Consider the following 24,404-nt stretch of genomic DNA (forward strand, 5'->3'; position numbering starts at 1 on the left):
TAATATTTTAAGTAATATTTTACCGAAAATATTAAAAGAAATAATAATTTCGGTTTCTTTAACCTTATATTAAAGGTGCAGAACTTGAGACATCCCAGCCTTGCCCCAACTTTTTGGACCAGTTACCCTTTGTCTTTATTAATTTTGAAATCAAGTGAAATTAAATTTTAATTCTTTTATTTAAACATCTTTAAAATTTTTGCGAACTTTAAAATAAATAAATTTTATAAATTTAAAGATGAACCCCTCAATTTATTTTTATATATTTAGCTTTAATATCTTATCGTAATTTTGTTTATGATGATTTGATTTAGTGAGTGACAGCCCCTTAGTATAAGGACATCGAAAGTTACCCTTTGAAAATTGGATAGATTTGACAAATAACTTTTGTTGTTAGTGTTAGATTTTTTTATTGGTATATACCAAAAACTAAATAATAATTATACTAATAATAATAATAATAAAATACATCTAGAATCATTTAATTATGTATGTAATAATAAATAATTATTATTTTTGATCAAATAATAAATAATTGCTTAGACCTCATAGTTATGGTACAAGTTCAGATCTCACCATCCCTTAGCTCTTCAAAGGTCCTGTATGCTCCGAATGTTTCGTGTGCAAATGCACTGCCTCTGATCAGCCTCCACCGGAAGTCATAAAGCAAGTTATGGATAATCTGAAACTACACCTGAATCCTACATATTTTGAATCGTACACTTCACGAACAAGGGATAAGCGACTTACCTGCTCGGTTTCGGATAACTTCGCAAACAAGTCTTCAGGTATGGACCAATCGAAAACGTCGAAGTTCTATTTGATCCTCTCTTCATTTGTGCTCTTAAGCACAACACTGCGACCCATATGCAGCCCCCAACGGAGAGCAACTTGAGCAGGGGACTTCCCCCATTTTTCTGCAACCGTATTCAGCACCGGATGCTTGAGGACTTATTTCTTAATGGTAAGATTGCCCGGGGAACCCAACGGTGAGTACCCCGGAAACAATGACAAGCAATTTACTTATCTGGTACATTGATATATGCACTACACGCCTCACAACAAAGGAAAATGGACTGACTCTTCCTCCAATTGATCCACACGTCCAAACCTTGAAAAAGAAGATCAGAACAACAACAAACTTGCGGTGACTTTTTGAATGAGATTCAGGTGTTTTTGGTCGACATTTGTTATGGAGATATGATCATTTGTCTCTTAGCTTTCCAAAGGTGCTTGAATTGCATCAATTTGATGTCGAAAACTCAAGATACATCCATTTTAACGAATATATCACATGTAGAAATTCTTATACGAGATTTGTAACATCCCAAAATTACGGCTAGTGACTAAAATAAAAGTTTTGAAACTTTCAGATATATTTTTAAAAAATTAAAAAATTCAGGGACTTGATTAGGAATATTTTGTGAAGAATTGTTTAGTAAATATTTGATGGAGTAAGAGGTAAACTGCTCTTTTCCAAAGAAAAGATTTTTTTTATATAGGATAAACATGTGGAGAGGGGAGAAATAAAATAAAACTCTAGAGACTTGGTTGGCTTTATTCCTCTTCTCTTCCCATGGCTCCATTGGTAAGGTAAGTTGGTCTCAAGCTAGTTATGTAACACCCCCAACTCGTATCCAATCCGGATCCGAGTCTGAGGTGTCACATCAATTTTTAAACATTTACTTGTTCAAAATAATAAAAAATCTCTATTAAATAAAACTTCATATTATTTAAAAATAAAAGGTTTCACACTTATCAGAGTATATACAATTCAAATCGTTTATATTACATGCCAACTACATTAAAACAATAAAATACATATCAAACATTTCTTTTCTGATCTGAACGTTGTGAGGAAGATGCTGACCTGTCTTGCTCCTCTTAACTTCTTTTTGCGCTTTCCGAAACCAACGTGTGAGACACTCACACTCTAAGTCGAAGACATAGTGAGGCATATAAAACTCATAATTGAAACTCTAATTCCTAAACATGCATGAACATATCATACAATAATATCATACAAATCAATATAACATTCCATATAATCACATGCATACAAATAGATAAATCTTATCTTAATTATCAATAGCCTCATTTCATAATCAATATTCCATCCATTTATATCTTTTAGTTATCTATTCTTATACTTAAACTTCTTAACAATCATATCATTCATTTAACAATTAATATATTCGACATTACATATAACATATATTACATTTCACATAGAAAAACAAGTACATTACATATCATGTATTTGTTTGTATTTCTTTATTAGCCCATGCACACCTATGAGAACTATAGATATGTGAGTCTATAGAAGTTGTGCACTAATACTGTCACCACAGCTCGTATAAATGCACCGAAGTGCCACGTAGAATTGCACCGTAGTGCCGCGTAGAAATACACCGAAGTGCCATATAATATGTACCTAAGGACCACGTAGAAATTCCTTAAGAATCATATACATATGCCAAGGATCAAGTATATGTCTCAAAAGACCTCAAACATGTTCCAAAGAATACATATATGTCCCGAAGGACCGCGTAGACCCTCGACTCTTGGCATGCCAACTATACCTCTAGCTCTCAATTTACATAACATGGGCATTATCTTTTATCTTATTTCACATAATCACATAACTTAACGACATATTCTCATAGTTTCTTATCACATCATGTGGTCATATCACTTATAAGCGTATAGCTCATATTCACATATCTTATCTACATGTATACACATGAATCAAATGGCATATACCAAATCATATATATATATATATATATATCTTATGCAATCATATTACTTATACTCACATGGATCAATATCATAGAACTTAGTTCACTTTTTCATGTTATCACACCGACATATAATCTTATATAAATCCTATAGGTAAAAGCTATTTATCTTTATCTCATTTTCCCTTTGTACCGGCTTACATGATTTATTATACTAATTTATACAATAACATATAACCCTTATCACTTATCTCACCTTACTTAATTAGAGTTACTCTATCCATTTAATTTAGTTCTACATAACTCCTATAACCTCCTCATAGAGTTTTATAGTTCTTCATGTTATAATTCCTATAACATAGTTTCCTTTTAAAATATATTACTCTTTCTTATAGTGCTTAGCCTATAGGTTCGTATCATCGTCATGTTCGTGTCCCCTAATTTATATATCATTTTCAAAGAGTCTCTTAACTTATTATCTTCTGATTTATATTTTATTCTCTTAAATATTCTCATAGTCACATATAGCTTCATGACTTATCACTTATGTAATTTACATTGCATTCTTATATATATGTATCACAATAAACCTTAGCTTAATTATTCTATCAGTAACCTATACTTACATGACTTGTCTCTTACAATAATATCTTTACACATCTTATTTTATTATCTCCCGTTATCTTATAATAATGTTTTACTTACATTCTGTATCATATACAAAACATATCAACATACAACACATATACTCCTATCAAAACATGCTTATATTCATTAATTTATGCATTCTAATATAGGAAATAGACTCGTCGCAAGTCAATTTTCCATTACACATCATATAACTAGCATGCACTCACCTGGCCTCACTAGTTAAAATCGATCTCTAAACTTTCCCCTTGATCGATCTTACTTGTCAATGATTTCAGAACTTGTTTAGGCTCTGTATCTACATAATTATACATTTTAAGGCAACTATCAGATACCTACACCTTGTAATCCGATACTAACAACTTAAATGAACTTAATAAACTAATATTCACTTTTTCCTTTAGGGGTGTATCGATGCACTATAGGTGCATCGGTACCCAAAATAGCTTCGAAATATTCATGCATCGATGCACCCCTTAATGCATCGATGCACCTTTAAAATTTGTTTTGGTGCATCGGTGCATACTCATAGTGCATCGATGCATTCCTGGCATTTGATGTTTCTTCTTTTAAGAATGCATCGGTGCATATTGAATGTGTACCGATGCATCTTGCCCAGAAATTGCTCTTTTAGGCACGAAAATCCATTTAATTCAACTCAAATGCTTCATATTTCATCCCCTTTCAAATTCCTAACTTATATATACATGTTTAAACTCATTTATATTTATTTACCTCTTCTTGAACCTTAATATCTTCTCCTCTTTATTAACTTCAAGAATCATACCAGATTTTCAACATGTTTTAAAACTCATTTTATCACTTCATATCTCTTAATTTAACCCTTGACAAGTCAAATTCAACTTCAAAATCTATTAACTCCTTCTATTTCACTAATTCACTTAAAAACTCTTCATATTTAATCCTTCATAACTCTTCCATTTTGAAGTTTCAGCATACTTTAATCTCTAAATAATCTTTCTTAGCACCCCAAGAATCAAAACTAAGCTTAAAACTTAAGAATTAACCAACTGAAATTAAGCTTACCTTTGCCATGGAGCTTACGGGAAGAGAAGAGGAAGGAGACAACCCAAGCTCTAGACTTTTCTTTTCCTTTCTCACTCTTTCCACGTGTTTTATAAGCTCAAAAGAAAGATAAAAAATCTTTCTTGTCAAATGACCATTTTACCCTTTATTTCCTTTAATAATTACCAACAAACATCCACTAAGTATTCCAATTTAATCACTAAACGTTTAAATCTTTCAAAATCAGACTTCAAAATTTCAAAATTTCTATTCTAGTCACTAACCCTAATTTTGGGATATTAAAAATCTCCCCTCCTTTAAGAAAATTCGTCCTCAAATTTTCATTGCACACACCAATAAAAACATATCTTTTAATGTTCTCGTGTTGCTTTCTCCACTTTATTCCTTACGTAATTGCAACTAATGATTTGCCTTCAATTTCCAAATAACTCAATCCATTTCGATCTTTTCTCTTCTTTGGTTATACACTTACTTTTTACCGTTGAAAATCAATTTCCAACCAATGACTTACTTTTGCCTCCATTCTCATCACTTTATATCATAAATCAATTTATTTCTTCATTAATCTCTAATTACCTTATAACAATAACTCAAACTCTTATTCCATCATCATTTGACCAAAGCACAACCTTAACTCTTCTTCAAATTTGATTAAACATACATTTTACAGAATCAAACAATCTTTTCACATCACCTTGCACATCGTGTACTCTTCCATATAACCTTTATCATATATGATCCTTTAAACTCAATCATTTTCATTCTTTATTCCATTATTTCTTTATTCATTCCAAATCAAAATCTCCTTATACACAAATCGTATATTTCCTTTCATTTTCACACATTCTTGCCCTATCACCTATACTCATCTCTGTGTATCAATCTTCATTGCATCCTCGTAACTTTGATAACTCAATTTACATATACAAAACTTCATTCTTTATCATCTCTTATACTTGTATTTCCTTATCTACATCATATCTATATGATCAAAACCATATCTAATCCACATCATAATTGATTAACTCAACTTTATCTTTTCTTCCAATCTTATAACTCTATCACCTTTACTCTGACAGCTAGTTAACAACATCTGTTCAATCTAGGGAAAAGCCCCAGTCAATCAATCATATACATCTTGTAATTTCCGTTGTTCAATCTCAACACTTTGATTTCCTTTGTCTTATAAACTGTTAATCGATATACCCGTTCTTACATTCTTCTTATAAATCCTTAGCTTGTATTCAGATCTGCTTTGTATTTATTTATCTCAACCTAACAATATCTTATAATCTTATAATTCCGGTACATTTTCATCACATACTCTGGTTAGCCAATGCTGACTCTTTCCATCTTAACTGCAAACCCTTATCATATACACACTCTTTCTTATACTCAATAATATCCCTTCGTTTCAAACTTATAAGCTCTGACTTTATACATCTTATACACTTGTCACTATTACACTTATTCTTGAATTCTTCTACTAATTCTCACCTCATCATTGATCTTTGAACGTTTTTATGGTGACACTGATTCACCATAATTTATCTTATCCTTGAAATAATAAGAATACTTCACCTCACTTTTACGATTCAAACCTGTGAAAACCTTCTATCACTATTCTGATATGATTTCAACTTTCTGAAATCAATATTTGATTTTACGAGGCACTTCCTGAGGTGTCCGCTCTTCCTCCTGTCTGGCCAGGGCAGGTGAATTGCTATCACGATCAGGAATATCGTCACTCACTTCACTTTGAAACTATTATAATCAGAATTCTACTATATCATACTAATCTTATTCTATTAACAAGACAATAAAATCCTTACACTTATCAGATCAGAAATTATTGACTTGGTGTTGGCATGTACACATTTTACAACTTATTTAACTTCGGTGTCACATCAACTTTTAAACCTTTACTTGTTCAAAATAATGAAAAATCCCCATTAAATAAAACTTCATATTATTTCAAAATAAAAGGTTTCACACTTATCAGAGCATATACAATTAAAATTTTTTATATTACATGCCAACTTCATCTAAAAGAATAAAATACATATCAAACATTTCTTTTCTGATTTGAACTTTGTAAGGAAGATGATGACTTGTCTTGCTCCTCTTAACTTCTCTTCACGCTTTCCGAAACCTAAGTGTGAGACACTCACACGCTAAGTCGAAGACTTAGTGAGGCATATAAAACTCATAATTGAAACTCGAATTCCTAAACATGCATGAACATATCATACAATAATATCATACAAATCAATATAACATTCCATATAATCACATGCATACAAATAGATAAATCTTATCTTAATTATCAATAACCTCATTTCATAATCAATATTCCATCCATTTATATCTTTTAGTTATCTATTCTTATACTTAAACTTCTTAACAATCATATCATTCATTTAACAATTAATATATTCGACATTACATATTACATATAACATGTATTACATTTCACATAGCAAAACAGGTACATTACATATCATGTGTTTGTTTGTATTTCTTTATTAGCCCATGTACACATATGAGAACTATAAATATGTGAGTATATAGAGGTTGTGCACTAATTCTGTCACCACATCTCGTATAAATGCACTGAAGTGCCACGTAGAATTGCACCGTAGTGCCGCGTAGAAATACACCGAAGTGCCATATAATATGTCCCTAAGGACCACGTAGAAATTCCTTAAGAATCATATACATATGCCAATGATCAAGTATGTGTCTCAAAAGACCTTACACATATTCTAAAGAATATATATATGTCCCAAAGGACCGCGTAGACCCTCGACTCTTGGCATGCTAACTATATCTCTAGCTCTCAATTTGCATAACATGGGCATTATATTTTATCTTATTTCATATAATCACATCACTTAATGACATATTTTCATAGTTTCTTATCACATCATGTGATCATATCACTTATAAGCGCATAGCTCATATTCACATATCTTATCTACATGTATACACATGAATCAAATGGCATATACCAAATCATATGAATATATATATATATATTATGCAATCACATTACTTATACTGACATGGATCAATATAATAGAACTTAGTTCACTTTTTCATGTTATCACACCGACATATAATCTTATATAAATCCTATAGGTAAAAGCTATTTATCTTTATCTCATTTTCCCTTTGTACCGGCTTACATGATTTATTATACTAATCTATACAATAACATATAACCATTATCACTTATCTCACCTTATTTAATTAGAGTTACTCTATCCATTTAATTTAGTTCTACATAACTCCTATAACCTCCTCATAGAGTTTTATAGTTCTTAATGTTATAACTCCTATAACATAGTTTCCTTTTAAAATATATTACTCTTTCTTATAGTGCTTAGCCTATAGGTTCGTATCATCGTCATGATCGTGTCCCCTAATTTATATAACATTTTCAAAGAGTCTCTTAACTTATTATCTTCTTATTTATATTTTATTCTCTTAAATATTCTCATAGTCACATATAGCTTCATGACTTATCACTTATGTAATTTACATTGCATTCTTATATATATGTATCACAATAAACCTTAGCTTAATTATTCTATCAGTAACCTATACTTACATGGCTTGTCTCTTACAATAATATCTTTAAAAATCTTATTTTATTATCTCCCGTTATGTTATAATAATGTTTTACTTGCATCCTGTATCATATATAAAACATATCAACATACATCACATATACTCCTATCAAAACATGCTTATATTCATTAATTTATGCATTCTAATATAGGAAATAGACTCGTCGCAAGTCATATTTCCATTACACATCATATAACTAGCATGCACTCACCTGGCATCACTAGTCAAAACCGATCTCTAAACTTTCCCCTTGATCGATCTTACTTGTCAAAGATTTCAGAACTTGTGTAGGCTCTATATCTACATAATTATACATTTTAAGGCAATTATCAGATACCTACACCTTGTAATCTGATACTAACAACTTAAATGAACTTAATAAACTAATATTCACTTTTTCCTTTAGGGGTGTACCGATGCACTATAGGTGCATAGGTACCCAAAATAGCTTTGAAATATTCATGCATCGATGCACCCCTTAATGTATCGATGCACCTTCAAAATTTATCTTGGTGCATCGGTGCATACTCATAGTGCATCGATACATTCCTGGCATTTGATGTTTCTTCTTTTAAGAATGCATCGGTGCATATTGAATGTGTACCGATGCATCTTTCCCAGAAATTGCTCTTTTAGGCACGAAAATCCATTTAATTCAAATCAAATGCTTCATTTTTCATCCCCTTTCAAATTCCTAACTTATATATACATGTTTAAACTCATTTATATTCATTTACCTCTTCTTGAACCTTAATATCCTCTCCTCTTTATTAATTTCAAGAATCATATCAGATTTTCAACATGTTTTAAAACTCATTTTATCACTTCATATCTCTTAATTTAACCCTTGACAAGTTAAATTCAACTTCAAAATCTATTAACTCCTTCTATTTCACTAATTCACTTAAAAACTCTTCATATTTAATCCTTCATAACTCATCTATTTTGAAGTTTCAACATACTTTAATCTCTAAATAATCTTTCTTATCACCCCAAGAATCAAAACTAAGCTTAAAACTTAAGAATTAACCAACTGAAATTAAGCTTACCTTTACCATGGAGCTTACGGGAAGAGAAGATGAAGGAGACAACCCAAGTTCTAGACTTTTCTTTTCATTTCTCACTCTTTCCACGTGTTTTATAAGCTCAAAAGAAAGATAAAAAATCTTTCTTGTCAAATGACCATTTTACCCTTTATTTCCTTTAATAATTACCAACAAACATCCACTAAGTATTCCAATTTAATCACTAAACTTTTAAATCTTTCAAAATTAGACCTCAAAATTTCTATTTTAGTCACTAACCCTGATTTTAGGATATTACAGGTTAATTCATTCATTTTAAAGTTGGTTTTGATTCTTGGAGTGATAGAAAAGATTAAGGAAAACTTTAGATGGCTTAAAAGTCAAAGAGGAATAAGTTATGTAAGATTGAAGGTAAAGAGTTTTTAAAGGAATTATTGAGATAGAGTTAATAAATAAGTTTTGAAGTGAAAATTGACTTGTCACCAGCTAAATTAAGAAATATGAAGTGTTAGAATTGAAATTAGAACATGTTGAATAATTGGTAGAATTCTTGATTTCAAGATATAGGACGAGATTCTAAAGATAATGAAGGTTTATATGGATATATGTTGATTTAAGTAAGGATAGTTGAGTTTAATGGCATGATAGGGGCTTAAAATGGAAGGTTTAGATTAGTATTGGTGAATTTTCGGGTTTGAAAAGTAAATTATGGGCTAGGAGTATCGTACTGCTCATTCAGTACAGATACTTCAAAGAGAAAAGAAGTAGTATTTAAGGTAGGGGTATCGATACTAGTTGTATGAGTATCGATACCCTAAGGCAAAAATTTATATAATTATTCATAGAGTATCGATATCAATAAGGAGGTATTGGTACCATAGTATAGTAGTATCGATACCATGTTAAGGGTATCAATACCAGGAAACATCGAATCTAATATTGGTATCGATACCGGAGGGGAGTATCGGTACCATAGCATAGAAGTATCGGTACTGTGAGGGTGGTACGATACTACTTAAGTTGGAAAGTAGAAATTAGTACTTTGATTAGCTTGCAATAGTAAGAATATTGGCAAGTAATTCGAATTCTGATATTTATTGGATTGTTTATTCGTGTAGATATCGATCGAGAGCAAAGTCCGGACAAGTCGACCAAGTAATAGTCCTCGAGAAAGAGATAAGAGATCGACATTGACTAGTGAGGCCAAGTGAGTGCATATTAGTTAGTACACGATGTTTAAGGGAAATAAGACTTTTGACGAGTCTATTTCCTATGTTAGAATGCATGAACTCATGAATGTAAGAATATGTTTGGTATGAGTGTATGTGTTATATGTTATTGAATGTGTTACATGTTTTGTATGAATATATGCTAGTGTGATAAGACATATGAACCATTATAAGTGATCTATATGATTATATAAGATATATGATATGAACATAAGAGATCATAGGAACATGAGATATGTGATTATGAATGAAATGATATGAACTATATGAAATTAAGTAATGTACTTCCATGATCACAAGATACGAGACATGACATGACATGAGATATATGAGAGAAAGTATATGTGATATATGTAAGTGAACCATATGCTTATATGGATATGGGAAATGACATGAAAGATAATGCCCATGTTATGTGAAATGAGAGCTAGATGTATAGTTGGCATGCCAAGAGTCGAGGGTTACCTATATCCTTCGGGATATATGGACATATACCTATGTCCTTCGGGACATATGAATAGGTCATTCGGGACATAGATGTCGTCCTTCGGGACATAGATTTCATATGCCACTCAGTGGAATTATACGAGTTGTGGTGACAACATAGGTACACAACCTTAATGTACTCGCACATCGTTAGTTCTCACATGTGTATATGGGCTAATAAAAAAGATGATATAAAGAAACCTTGTATGATACTATGTGTTTTGTTTGTGATATGTGTGGTATGAGGTGTTATCAAAGTTTAAATACAAGATTATATGTTTTAAAGGGATTAATGATAATGATAATGATGTCATTAGGATAGTGTTGATATATGTGCAAGTATATAATTTTAATATGAAACATTATATGATGCTATGTGGGCTTCTTTGTGAGATGAGATGTGTATTTTATGATATACTGAAATAATAGGTACAAGATCATATGAACAAAAGAATTAATGATAATAATAAGAATGTGGATGTTGATATATGTGTAGGTGAATAATTGTTGCATGAAAGAATATATGATTTTTGTATGACATGATAGTATAGATTATGCATACATTGTTAGGAGTTAAAGTTCATATTATATGTTTTGATATGCCTCACTAAGTTATATACTTAGCGTGTGTATGTTTTACAAGTAGGTTTCGACATGAGAAAAAGGGAGTGAAGATAGGCGATTCAAGTTAGCTCATCCTTTCCACAGATAAGATCAGAACCATATTTGAATATATGTATTTTGTTATATAGAATGTAATTTAAATACTTGAATTGTACAAGCTCTGATATGTTTTGTAAAACCAATTGCTTTTAATTAATGTAAAATATTCATTTTCTTGAATTGTGAATTTAAATTTCAACTAATTTGTAAAGGAAAACGCTTTGAAAAGTTAATGTGACACCTCAGAATTGGATCCGGGTCGGATACGGGTTTGGGGTGTTACATTTAATGGTATCAGAGCTAAGGTTTAGCCGATTCTAGGCTTAAACCGATGTCAAAGGAGTTTTAAAATGTGTACATGCCAACACAAAGGGGGAACTTTCTGTTCTGATAGTGTAAGGAGTATGATGTCTTTCTAATATAATAGAATTGTTATGTTATATAAGATGTTTGGTTATGATAATTTTTGAAGAAAAGTAAAAGGTGATAGACCTTATGGTGATAGCAATTCACCTGTCTTGGATAGGCAGGATGAAGAGCGGACACCTCAGGAAATGATTTGGAAATGTAAAGGTTGTTTCAAAAAGTTGAAACATGTTAGAATAACGTTATAGGGTCTCCACTGTTCTGAAGTAGAGAAGTTAAATGAAGTAATTCAGTTACTATGAAGATGAGTTGAAGTTTAGTGAACATAATTTATCATAAGAATGATAGAAGATTCAGTATTGTGGTTATTAGTTTAGAAAAGTTCGATAATAAGTATTTTGGTGATAAGTTTATCATATATATGAAGCCAGAGGTTTGAAACAGGGGAATCGTAATGTGTATGGATAAGAGTGTAGTTTGATAAGTTGAGCAAATTGTTGTTAAGCTAATTTAAATGAAAATGATGTATGCAATTGGTTGGTGGAGGGCTTGTTCCTATATTAAAAGAGTGTTATTGGTGTTGAAATTGTTCTCTTTTGAAGAAGTGGTTAATTGTGCTAAAGTTCTAGAGAGAGTTCAGAATGATTAAGAGAACTGGTATTTCATAGAGATTAGCACTATCAAATAAATACAAAGATTTTGGGTTTCAAATACAATCTTGGTTTGACTTAGTTGCATTCCATATCAAAAGATCAAATCTGATGGAAGTTAGACAAGCTTAAGTAGTAGGGTTTGATACTGGAAGATTAAATAAGAAGTTAAGAATGGACATAAAGTTAAGTTGAGAAATGGAAGTGGTGGATTGGATTAAAAGTTCTACTAGAAATTATGTAAAGTGAAGTAGAAGAAGTATTTTAAATGGATCATGTGATATAGTTACTGTTTCGTAAGAGTTTAAGAATGGATACATTAGTGATTAGTTTATAAGACAAATGAAGTTGGAATGTTAAGTTTGAATAAAGGAAATTGCAGGGTGTATGAGAAAGAATGTGAATTTGATAAGTTAAGTGAACTATCGTTAAGATAATTCCAATTAGGAATGATGTATATGATTGGTTTGATTATGGTTTATGCCCTAGTTTGAAAAGTTGCTATTGACTAACTGTAATGGTAAAGGTGATAGAGTTGTAAGATTTGAAAAGTTATAAGGTTAAGTTAATAAAGTATTATGTGGATTTGGATATGGTGGTGTATTTTGATTATGTAAATGTGGTATAGTTAAGAAGATAAGGATTTTTGTATCCAAAGAAAGCTAAAGATTGTAGTAGAATATGTGTATTGTAAATAGAATAAGGATTTTGTATAAGAACAAAATTTTGTGCAATTCATGTGGATTATAAGAGTTATGAAGATGTGATAAAGATGGGTAATCAAATATATGTATAAGTGATATGAAAAGAGTATGAGAGCATGAAGGAAAGATATGGTTTAGTTATGTTATAAGGAGATCTTGATAATGAAAATGATGGAGTTTAAAGGATCAAGTAGGACAAGGATTATATTGAGATGTAGATTATAATTTAGTTATAGAAGTGAGAAAAATAAGTAAGGTTACCTTAAAGCTATGAAAACCTTTTCATAAGGTCTCAAGAAGTTGAATTTGTTGTAACGTTTATCTCCATGCATAGACAAATAGTTAGTTAAGTGCGACATGTATCTGTTCAAGGATGTGCTTCTTAGTCATATAAGTGTAATCAAAGAGATAAGAATTTATGTACAGGTATGAAGGAAGTTTGAATATAGTTGAAGGATTATATTTCTCTTTGATTAAATTGTTATAGATAAGAGTGTTATATGTTAGATGGTAAAATAATATGGTATTGTAATTTGGATGAAGATGGTACAAGAATAAAAGGTTTGGTGATTAGGGTAAGGTAATTAGAGATTAATAAATAAAGAAATTTAAATCATGATTTTGAATGGAAAGGATTGAGGTTACTGGTTATTGTTTAGATGATAAGTGATAGTAGATGGAGATATAAAGGAGAAAGGTAGTTGAAGAACTAAAGAAAAGAAAGACAAAGCTTTCTGACGGTGACAGGAAAGATTAAGTAAATAAAGCAACATGAGAACATTAGAATATATGTTCTTATCAATGTGTGTAATAAAAATTCGAGGACAAATTTTCTTAAAAGGAGGGGAGATTTGTAACATCCCAAAATTAGGGCTAGTGACTAAAATAGAAGTTTTGAAACTTTGAGGTCTATTTTTAAAAAAATAAAAAGTTTAGGGACTTGATTGGGAATATTTTGTGAAAGATTGTTCAGTAAATATTTGATGGAGTAAAGGGTAAACTGGTCTTTTCTAAAGAATTTCTAAAGAAAAGTTTTTTATTTTCTCTTTATATAGGATAAATATATGGAGAGGGGGAGAAATGAAAGAAAACTCTGGAGATTTGGTTAGCTTTCTTCCTCTTCTCTTCTCGTGGCTCTATTAGTAAGGAAAGTTGGTCTCAAGCTGGTTAATTCATTCGTTTTAAAGTTGGTTTTGATTCTTGGAGTGATAGAAAAGATTAAGGAAAGCTTAAGATGACTTAAAACTCAAAGAGGAATAAGTTATGTAAGATTGAAGGTAAAGAGTTTTTAAAGGAATTATTGAGATAGAGTTAATAAATAAGTTTTGAAGTGAAAATTGACTTGTCACCAGCTAAATTAAAAAATATGAAGTGTTAGAATTGAAATTAAAAAATGTTGAAAAATTGGTAGAATTCTTGATTTCAAGATATAGGAAGAGATTCTGAAGATAATGAAGGTTTATATGGATATAAGTTGATTTAAGTAAGGATAGTTGAGTTTAATGGCATGATAGGGGTTTAAAATGGAAGGTTCAGATTAGTATTGGTGAATTTTCGGGTTTTTAAAGTAAATTCTAGGCTAGGGGTATCTGTATTGTTCATTCAATACCGATACTTCAAATAGAAAAGAAGTAGTATTTGAGGTAGGGGTATCGATACTGGTTGTATGAGTATCGATACCCTAAGGCAAAAATTTATATAATTATTCATAGAGTATCGATATCAATAAGGAGGTATTGGTCCATAGTATAGTAGTATCGATACCATGTTAAGGGTATCAATACCAGGAAACATCGAATCTAATATTGGTATCGATACTAGAGGGGAGTATCAGTACAATAGCATAGAAGTATCAGTACTGTGAGGGTGATATTGATACTACTTAAGTTGGAAAGTAGAAATTAGTACTTTGAATAGCTTGCAATAGTAAGAATCTTGGCAAGTAATTCGAATTCTGATATTTATTGGATTGTTTTTTCGTGTAGATATCGATCGAGAGCAAAGTCCAGACAAGTCGACCAAGTAATAATCCTCGAGAAAGTGATAAGAGATCGACATTGACTAGTGAGGCCAGGTGAATGTATATTAGTTAGTACACGATGTTTAAGGGAAATAAGACTTTCGACGAGTCTATTTCCTATGTTATAATGCATGAACTCATGAATGTAAGCATATATTTGATATGAGTGTATGTGTTATATGTTATTGCATGTGTTACATGTTTTGTATGAATGTATGCTAGTGTGATAAGACATATGAACCAGTATAAGTGATCTATGTGATTATATAAGATATATGATATAAACATAAGAGATCATAGGAACATGAGCTATGTGATTATGAATGAAATAATATGAGCTATATGAAATTAAGTAATGTACTTACATGATCACAAGATACGAAACATGACATGAGATATATGAGAGAAAGTATATGTGATATATGTAAGTGAACCATATGTTTATATGGATATGAGAAATGACATGAAAGAGAATGCCCATGTTATGTGAAATGAGAGCTAGAGGTATAGTTGGCATGCCAAGAGTCGAGGGTTACCTATGTTCTTCAGGACATATAGACATGCACCTATGTACTTCGAGACATAGATGACGTCCTTCGAGACATAGATTTCATATGCCACTCAGTGGAATTATATGAGATGTGGTAACAATATAGGTGCACAACCTCAATTTACTCGTATATATTTAGTTCTCACATTTGTACATGGGCTAATAAAAGAGATGATATAAAGAAACCTTGTATGATACTATGTGCTTTGTTTATGATATGTGTGGTATGAGGTGTTATCAAAGTTTAAATACAAGATTACATGTTTTAAAGAGATTAATGATAATGACAATGATGTGATTAGGACAGTGCTGATATATGTGCAAATATATAGTTTTAATATGAAACATTATATGATGATATGTGGGCTTCTTTGTGAGATGAGATATGTATTCTATGATATACTGAAATAATAGGTACAAGATCCTATGAACAAAAGAATTAATGATAATAATATATGATAATAATAAAAATGTGGATGCTGATATATGTAGAGGTGAATAATTGTTGCATGAAATAATATATGATTTTTGTATGACATGATGTATATATTATGCATGAATTGTTAGGAGTTAAAGTTCATATTATATGTTTTTCTATGCCTCACTAAGTCATAGACTTAGCGTGTGTATATTTCACACGTAGGTTTCGACATAAGAAAAATGAGTGAAGATAGACGATTAAGGTTAGCTCCTCCTTTCCACAGATCAGATCAGAACCATATTTGAATATATGTATTTTGTTATATAGAATGTAGTTGACATGTAGGTTAAAGACTTGAATTTTACAAGCTCTGATATGTTTTGTAAAACCAATTGATTTTAATTAATGTAAAATATTCATTTTCTTGAATTGTGAATTTAAATTTCAACCAATTTGTAAAGAAAAATGCTTTGAAAAGTCAATGTGACACCTCAGACTCGGATCTGAGTCGGATACGGGTTGGGGGTGTTACACGATTAATAGAGATTTTATAAACATTACAAATTTTCAATATTTTTATTGATTATTTGTAATATAATTTAATATAGGATTAAGCATTATCTTTTAGGATTATATTTATTAATTTATAAGTAAAGATAGTCAAAGATTATCTTATCTTTAGTTATTATTTTATTCATTTAGTCACTTAAAACTTTGAAAATTCTCGCCTATATAAAGGAGGCTCCATTCATTACTGTAATACACATATTTCTTGAATAATAATATATGACGTGAGTATGTTTTTACAAGTGCTGATAGCCTTGTGCCTTCGACCCATCTTCATCATAAAGTTATTCAAGTTCTTCGTGAGAGAGATCTTCACACTCCGATTTGCCTTTCCATTGTGGTTATGAGGGCTGGTTAGAGCTGATTATAGAGTTTGACTAGCCAATTATGTCTAGGAGGATTCTTAAGGCATTTATCCATCATCTTCATCAAGATCATTCAAGCCTATATCATCACCATAGCCACCTTTATGCCAAGTTTTTACATATCAAGGAAAAATTTTAGTTCGATTTATTTCTCATATTTATTAATCATTTCATTATTCTTTTTACATATGTGTTATATATTATTCGTTATGTAACATCCTCCATACCGGGTTAGTGATTAAATTGTACAGTTTCAGAATTTGGTGATTTAAGTAGAATGATGGAAAAGTTCAATGACTTATTTGAGTTATTTTGTGTAGGATTGAATTATAAAGGAAGATTAGAAGGACAAAATAATCTTTTTATAGCAAGATAATTATTTGGGGTTAGTATTATATTAACCACGTGGAAGTATAGGAAATCAAACAAGCTTCCAGAGTTCTCTTCTTCTTTCTTCTTCTTCATACGTGAGACCCAAGCTAAAGGTAAGATCTCTTGTTAGTGAATTTCTTGATGAATCTATGGTTGAGTTATGACCATTAGGCAATAGTTAAGCTTAATGGAAGTTTAATTTGTTTTAAAACTTCAAGATGAGAAGTATATGAAGAATTAAAGAAAGGAAGTAGAAAAGTGAAATCTTGGTTTAGAGTTCATAATAAGAATTGGAAGTGAGATTTGACTTGTCATCAAGTTAATTAAGGGATAGGAAGTGTTAGAATAGGAATTTGAACATGTTGCAAAACTAGTATAATTTTTGCAAATACATAGGATTGACTAGATTTGGAGTTTAAAGAAGTGATTATGGAGTATAAATGAGTTTAAGTATGTGTATTAAAGTTAGGAATATTAAAGGGAGTAAAATAGGAAGGTTTGAGCTGAAATAAGGTGATTTTTGAGCTCAAAATGGGATTTCTGGGCTAGGGGAATCGGTACCCATTCAAGGGGAATCGATTCCCCCTCAAACGAATATGAATTTCCAGAATGCTAGAGGGGAATCGATACCCCCACAGGGGGGAACCGATTCCCCCATTAAAAAAATATATCAATTCCTTAAATTCTTTAGGCCATTAGAGGTTAATTTCAAGACTTAGTCATCTGATAATCATCTTGAAAATTATACTTATGTAGATATTGAGCCTAATCGAGTTCTGGAACAATCGACAAGTAAGATCGATCGAGGGAAAGACAAAGAAATCTAGGTGAGTGCATATGCAGTGCATGAATATAGTATTATAATCAGTTCTAGACTTATGATAAGTCTAGATTCAATATTTTGATACATGATTACATTCCATATTATGAAACATGATATGAGTTTATACCATATGCATTATGTGACATGAATATGCAGGAAATGATATGTCTATATGATAAAGGTATGAAAATATTATGTCTACGTGATACAAATTATGTGAATTGTGAAAGCCCATGTTATGTAGATGAGAACTATAGGTATAGATGGCATGCCAAGGGTAGAGGGTCTATGCGGTCCTTCGGGATATATATATATATTCTTTGGAACATGTGTGAAGTCTTGTGAGACACATACTTGATCCCTAGTATATGTATATGATTCTTAAGGAATGATATGTGGTCCTTATGGACATTATTATATAGCACTACGGTGCAATTCTACGCGGCACTCCGGTGCAATTCTATGCGGCACTCCGGTGCAATTCTACGCGGCACTTCGGTGCAATTATACGAGCTGTGGTGACAACATAGTGCACAACCTCACAATACTCACATACCTTAGGTTCTCAGTATGGTATCATGGGCTAATGAACTTAATAATGTGAACTTATGAATGTGAAATTTGATAAGTCTATGTGTAAGAATATGGTTATAGTTATTGCATTGATTACATTCATATTCTCATTGTAACCCATCTCATTTTAGAAATTTTTTAAATATTTTATGGTTATTATTATATTACTAAGTCGATGACTTAGCGTGTGAGTGTTGCACACGTAGGATTCGATAAAGTAGATGATCGAGGTTAAGCAGCTGGACAACATTACTCCTGCAACTATCAGATCAGAAGCAACTTAATAGTATGTCATTTTGTTATGTAAATCAGTGTCGGCATGTAATAGAAGGTTAAGTTGTGTATGCTCTGAATATTTTGTGAACCTTGTATAAACCTATATATATATATATGTAGATTATTGTATTTTTTTAATATAATTCAAATGTTTTGTTATTTTGTTAAGAATAATGCTTTTAAAAGGTAATGTGACATCTCATACTCGTACCGGGTCGGGTACGGGTTGGGGGTGTTACACGTTATCTTTCTAACAATCATATTCTTGTTTGATTCCATTTTTGGGACGTTTCCGACAAAGATTCGAAATTTGGCTAAGTGTTTCTATCTTTGTTTTTTTGTTCCTTTATTGTCTTTATTCATCTTTGTTTTTTGTCCATTCATCATATTCATAAACCCTTCTTCTTTTTTGAATTTCCAGCAACTTCGAATCAAGAACCCTAGTTTTGGGCACAAACATCATTCTTGTTCATATTGTGTTCTTCATTTAGTCTAGATCCATACACTTGAATCCTTAAACTATGAGCAATATTAATCAATCCACTGCCATAGCCTATCACTTAGTATCGAATTTGGATCGATTCTTCGAGAGAACAAACGATTCTTTCTTGTTCCTGCACGCTTAAACTGCCAAGGTGCGCAATGGAGCTAGATCACAACGATTAAATGATTTCAGGTTCTTTTCAAGTTCTTTTTGTTTTGTTTCAATTCCTTCCTATTAGTTTGCCATTTTTTATCAAAAAGAAAAGAAAATGAAAAAAAAAGAGAAAAAGGCTAAAAAACAAACGAAGGAATTTAGAGCTGAATTTTATAGGTACATTCTTCATCCCAAGATTGACCTCCAATCTAAAATGCAGGTCATTCAAAAACCATCAACCCCTTCAAAAGAATTATTTAATATTAAATGATAGTTTTAGGGTTCCTCCATTCAAAAATTTCCAAAAATACTACTGAAGGTATTTTGAGTTGAAATTTTACAGTCTGCTTATACACTCAAAGAACGACATACACCTAAATTTTCAGGTCATTTAGACATCGACAATCCTTTCAACCCCGTTGATAAAATTGCTAATGTGATTTCTAGGTTTACCGGGTTTGGTTTTCCTTTGTTTAATTCTTAGTACCTTAAGTTCTTTATTTTCCTTTCTTTGTTCTTTGGTTAAATTACACCGTTCCTCATTGTATTTTAATCTCTCTCCTATTTTTCTCATTGTACTTTCAATTTTTCTAATTTGCTCATTAAACTTTACAGATTGAACTGTTTTGCTCACTCCCCTATTATCTCTCTAATGTTTTGATGACATGACATTGTTTATTTATTTTTTAATATAAAATAATTTAAAAAATAACAAAAAAGCTGAAGGTGGACGGATGCCACCGTCGGCCACCGTCGATGGTGGTCGTTAGGTCTTAAATTTCATGGGTCGCATTGTCTCGACACCGTGAGTCCGAATTCGACCTCCATTTTGTCGAAACTTTCTCCAAAGTCCATGAATTTAAGATTGAAAGTTAGGAAGCTGAAAAGTTTCAGTCTAGATTCACGGATTTTGAAACACTTTCCGGTGAAACAACCACCAAATTCAGACTTAGTGGGTCGAGATGAACCGATCCATGAAAGTTGGGACCAAACGACCACCATCAACAACAGTGGCCGGTGGCTGGCAGCGGCATCCGACCACCTTTAGTTTTTTGTTATTTTTTAAATTATTTTTATATTAATAAATAAATAAATAAATACATTTCTTAACACCGCTAAATAGTTAACAGCAGAGTGAGCAAAAATGATTCAATCTGTAAAGTTCTGTGAGCAAATTAGAAAAATTGAAAGTTCAATGAGAAAAATAGGAGAGAGAGTGAAAGTACAGTGAGAAACAATGTAATTTACCCTTGCTATTTTACATTAACTAACACATTCTTGTCCTTGTGTTCGTAGGATCAAAAGAGTTTGCATAGCTTCTAAGAAGTCAAAGAAAGGTAAGACTCCAATTGAAGGAGAATGTAAGGAGAAAAGAAGTATGTAAACTCTTTTGATCTTACTAACACAAGAATAAGAAAGTGTTAGATGATGCAAAAGAACAAAGAAGGGAAAGAAAAAATACTCAAGGCACTAAGAATTAAAGAAAGATAATAAAACCAAACCCGAAAAACCTAGAAATCATAAAGTGACTTAAAAAATGTGTTTGAAGGGGTTGTTGATGTCTAAATGACCTGAAATTTTAGGTGGATGCCACTGTTTGAGTTTATAATAACCCTTTAAAATTGAAGCCCAAAATACTTTCAGTAGTATGTTCTGGAAATTTTTGAATGAAGGTACCCTAAAACTATCGTTTAATCTTGAACAATGCATTTGAAGGGGTTGCTAATGTTCAAATGACCTAATTTTTTTACTGGAACCAACTTTTGGGATGAAGAATGTACCTGTTAAAATTTAGTTCCAAATTTATTCATTTGTTTTTTTTTTATTATAATTTTTTTGACTTTTTCTCTCTTTTTGTGTCCTTTCTTTTTGATAAAAAAATAGAAAAATAGCAATAAGGAATTGAAACAAAACAAAAAAAACTTGAAATCGTTCAATCGTTGCAGACTAGCTCCGTTGGGGTACCTTGGAGGTTTAGGCGTGCAAGAACAAGCAAGAATATTTTATTCTATCAAAGAATCGATCCAAATTTATAGGATATGGATGCAGATTGATGAATGTTTCTCTTAGTTAAAGGATTCAAACCTAGGGATCTAGACTCGATGAAGAACACGATAGGAATAAGAATGGAGTTTGTGTTCAAAACTAGGATTCTTGATTTGAAGTTACTGGAAATTCAAACAATAAATGAGAAAGAAATCGAATTGAAATTTACCCCTGGTATGTAAAAGATTGGCTTGAAGTTGGCTATGACGATCAGATATATGTGAATGATGATGATAAAGAAGAAGATGATGGATAAATGTCCTAAGAACCCTCCTAGCCACAATTGACTAGGAAAACTCTATAATTGGTTCTAACCAGCCCTCATAACCACAATGGAAAGACAAACTAAAGTGTGAATATCTCTCTCATGAACAGAACCGTCCATCGGCAAGTATGACATGTGATACATCACATGGCCCAAAAATATGACACTCACACTTTAAAAATTTATCACAATTTTACTTCTAATAACATTCGAAGAATGACACTTTTTAAGAAAAATATGGGGTCTCAATTATAGAGTTATTTTTGTGACATTGTCTTAATTTCATATGTTTGGAAATAGCACATGACCTCCACATCTTTGAGACAAGCCTACTCACGAAGAACTTTATGGTGAAGATGACTTCGAAGGCACAAGGCTTTCAGCACTTGTAAAAATGTACTCACATTGTATTATTATTCAAGAAAGGTGTATCTTACAATGGTGAATGGAGCCTCCTTTCTATAGGTGAGGAATTCAAAAGTTCTAAATAACTTGATGAATAAAATAATTATAAGCTAAAGATAAGATAACGTTTGACTCTATCTTAACTCCTAAATTAATAAGTTTAATCCTAAAAGATAATAAATCATCTTATATTAAATTATATTACAAATATTCAATAAAATATTGAAAATTCGTAATATTTACAAAATCCCGTTTTAGTCTTAATCCCGTATAGTAATTTCTGCATGCGTTGTCTTCGTTAAAATGGACATATCTTGAGTGCTCGACATCAGATTGATCGATTCAATTACTGCTGGAAAGCTAAGAGACGGACAATCGTATCTCCAGAAGATATATAGACCAAAAGAACCTGGATCCCATTCTAAAAGTCGTCGCAATTCTGATGTTGTTTTGGTCTTCTTTTTCAAGGCTTGGACATGTGGATCAATTGGAAGAGTCAGTCCATCTTCCTTTGTTGTGAGGCGCGTGGCGCACGTATCATCCTCCCTCTTTTTAAAAAGATTCGACCTCGAATATGAAACATCAAAGAGAGAAAAGTCAAAAACTATTAAGGATTCACTCGCATTATACTTACTGGATAGATATGCTTTGAATCATCAAGACTTTATTTTTCTACTAGGTTCGAGTGTAAACATTAGTACAACGAAGTGTTAATTCTTATAATCATAGGTTTTGGAGTATGTATCATACATGCATTTGATTACTTTTGTATTGGACATAATGTATACTCAGTCATATGGCATTCCACTTGTAGCACAGCGGGAGGAACGCGAGCTACCTGCAGCAGATCTTCGGGCTTCTTCGAAGAGAAATTGCTGACACCAATAGCTCGAGCCTTGCCGGATCCGTATAGAGCCTCCATTGCTTTCCATGTACTCGATATATCGGGTTGAGTAGGGTTCTCAGGCTTAAATCCAACTGCTCCCTTTTTGATGCTAACAGGCCAATGAATCTTCAAACATTAAACAATCAAATCATCATCAATCCATTAAAATACAATCAACAAAACTTGATTATGTCTGTAAGGTCAAAATGGAGGGAACAAAGACAAATACCAGATAGAGATGTAGAGGAATTGGTCATACACAAACATGGTCCCTTTCAAACACGTGAAAATACGCAGCCGCTTCCGATTTTTCATTTATTTATTTGCTTTTTATGTATTCAGGGAAATAATTTATGGGTATATGCTCCTTAATGGTCCAAAAGAAGATGAACAGTAAGCATTATGCTTCATTTCAGAATAATGGTCCCTTTCCGTGGAACATTTATTCTCCGAGAAAGGAAAAAGGTTAGTTCTACCATAATTTCCTAAACTATAGGTTAAATTCTAAATTAGTTTAAATTTTTTAAAAAATTCAACTGAATCATTAAACTACTAGTATTATTCCAATCATTTTTTCCCGTCACCATGCCATTAATGAAAGGATTTAATTTGAATGATAATGGTAGTTTAAAGCATTTTTCTCTTTTCTACTTACGTATTTGTCTTTTTGGTCCATTTCTTTAAGTCATCAATGAGATGCCTTACTGTTAATTTTTAAAATTTTTAAAATTTTTAAAATTGATTTAGAACTTATATTGATTTAGGTTTACTTTTAAAAATGTTAACTCGTAATATTTATATATCATGTCAATTTTTTATATCTTAAATACTAATATATATATATATATATAATTATTTAAAATTTAAAATTAAGAATGAATTAATATAATATATAAAATTTGAGAATTAAATATATTATTTCACCGATTTAAGAAACAATCGCGTTCATTTGTAAAAATGGACCCTCGAGTTTTCCTGACAGATTAATATGTATAATTATATCAAT

The 24,404-nt window shown here is 31.4% G+C and overlaps 1 pseudogene; it reads right to left on the bottom strand.

The window, feature by feature from the left end:
* Window positions 1–565: 565 nt before the first annotated feature.
* Window positions 566–24,074, bottom strand: LOC120150955 (annotated as a pseudogene).
* Window positions 24,075–24,404: the final 330 nt, after the last annotated feature.

This window comes from Hibiscus syriacus, unplaced genomic scaffold, assembly GCF_006381635.1.
Source record: "Hibiscus syriacus cultivar Baekdansim isolate YM2019G1 unplaced genomic scaffold, ASM638163v2 tig00111027_pilon, whole genome shotgun sequence".
NCBI lineage: Eukaryota > Viridiplantae > Streptophyta > Magnoliopsida > Malvales > Malvaceae > Hibiscus > Hibiscus syriacus.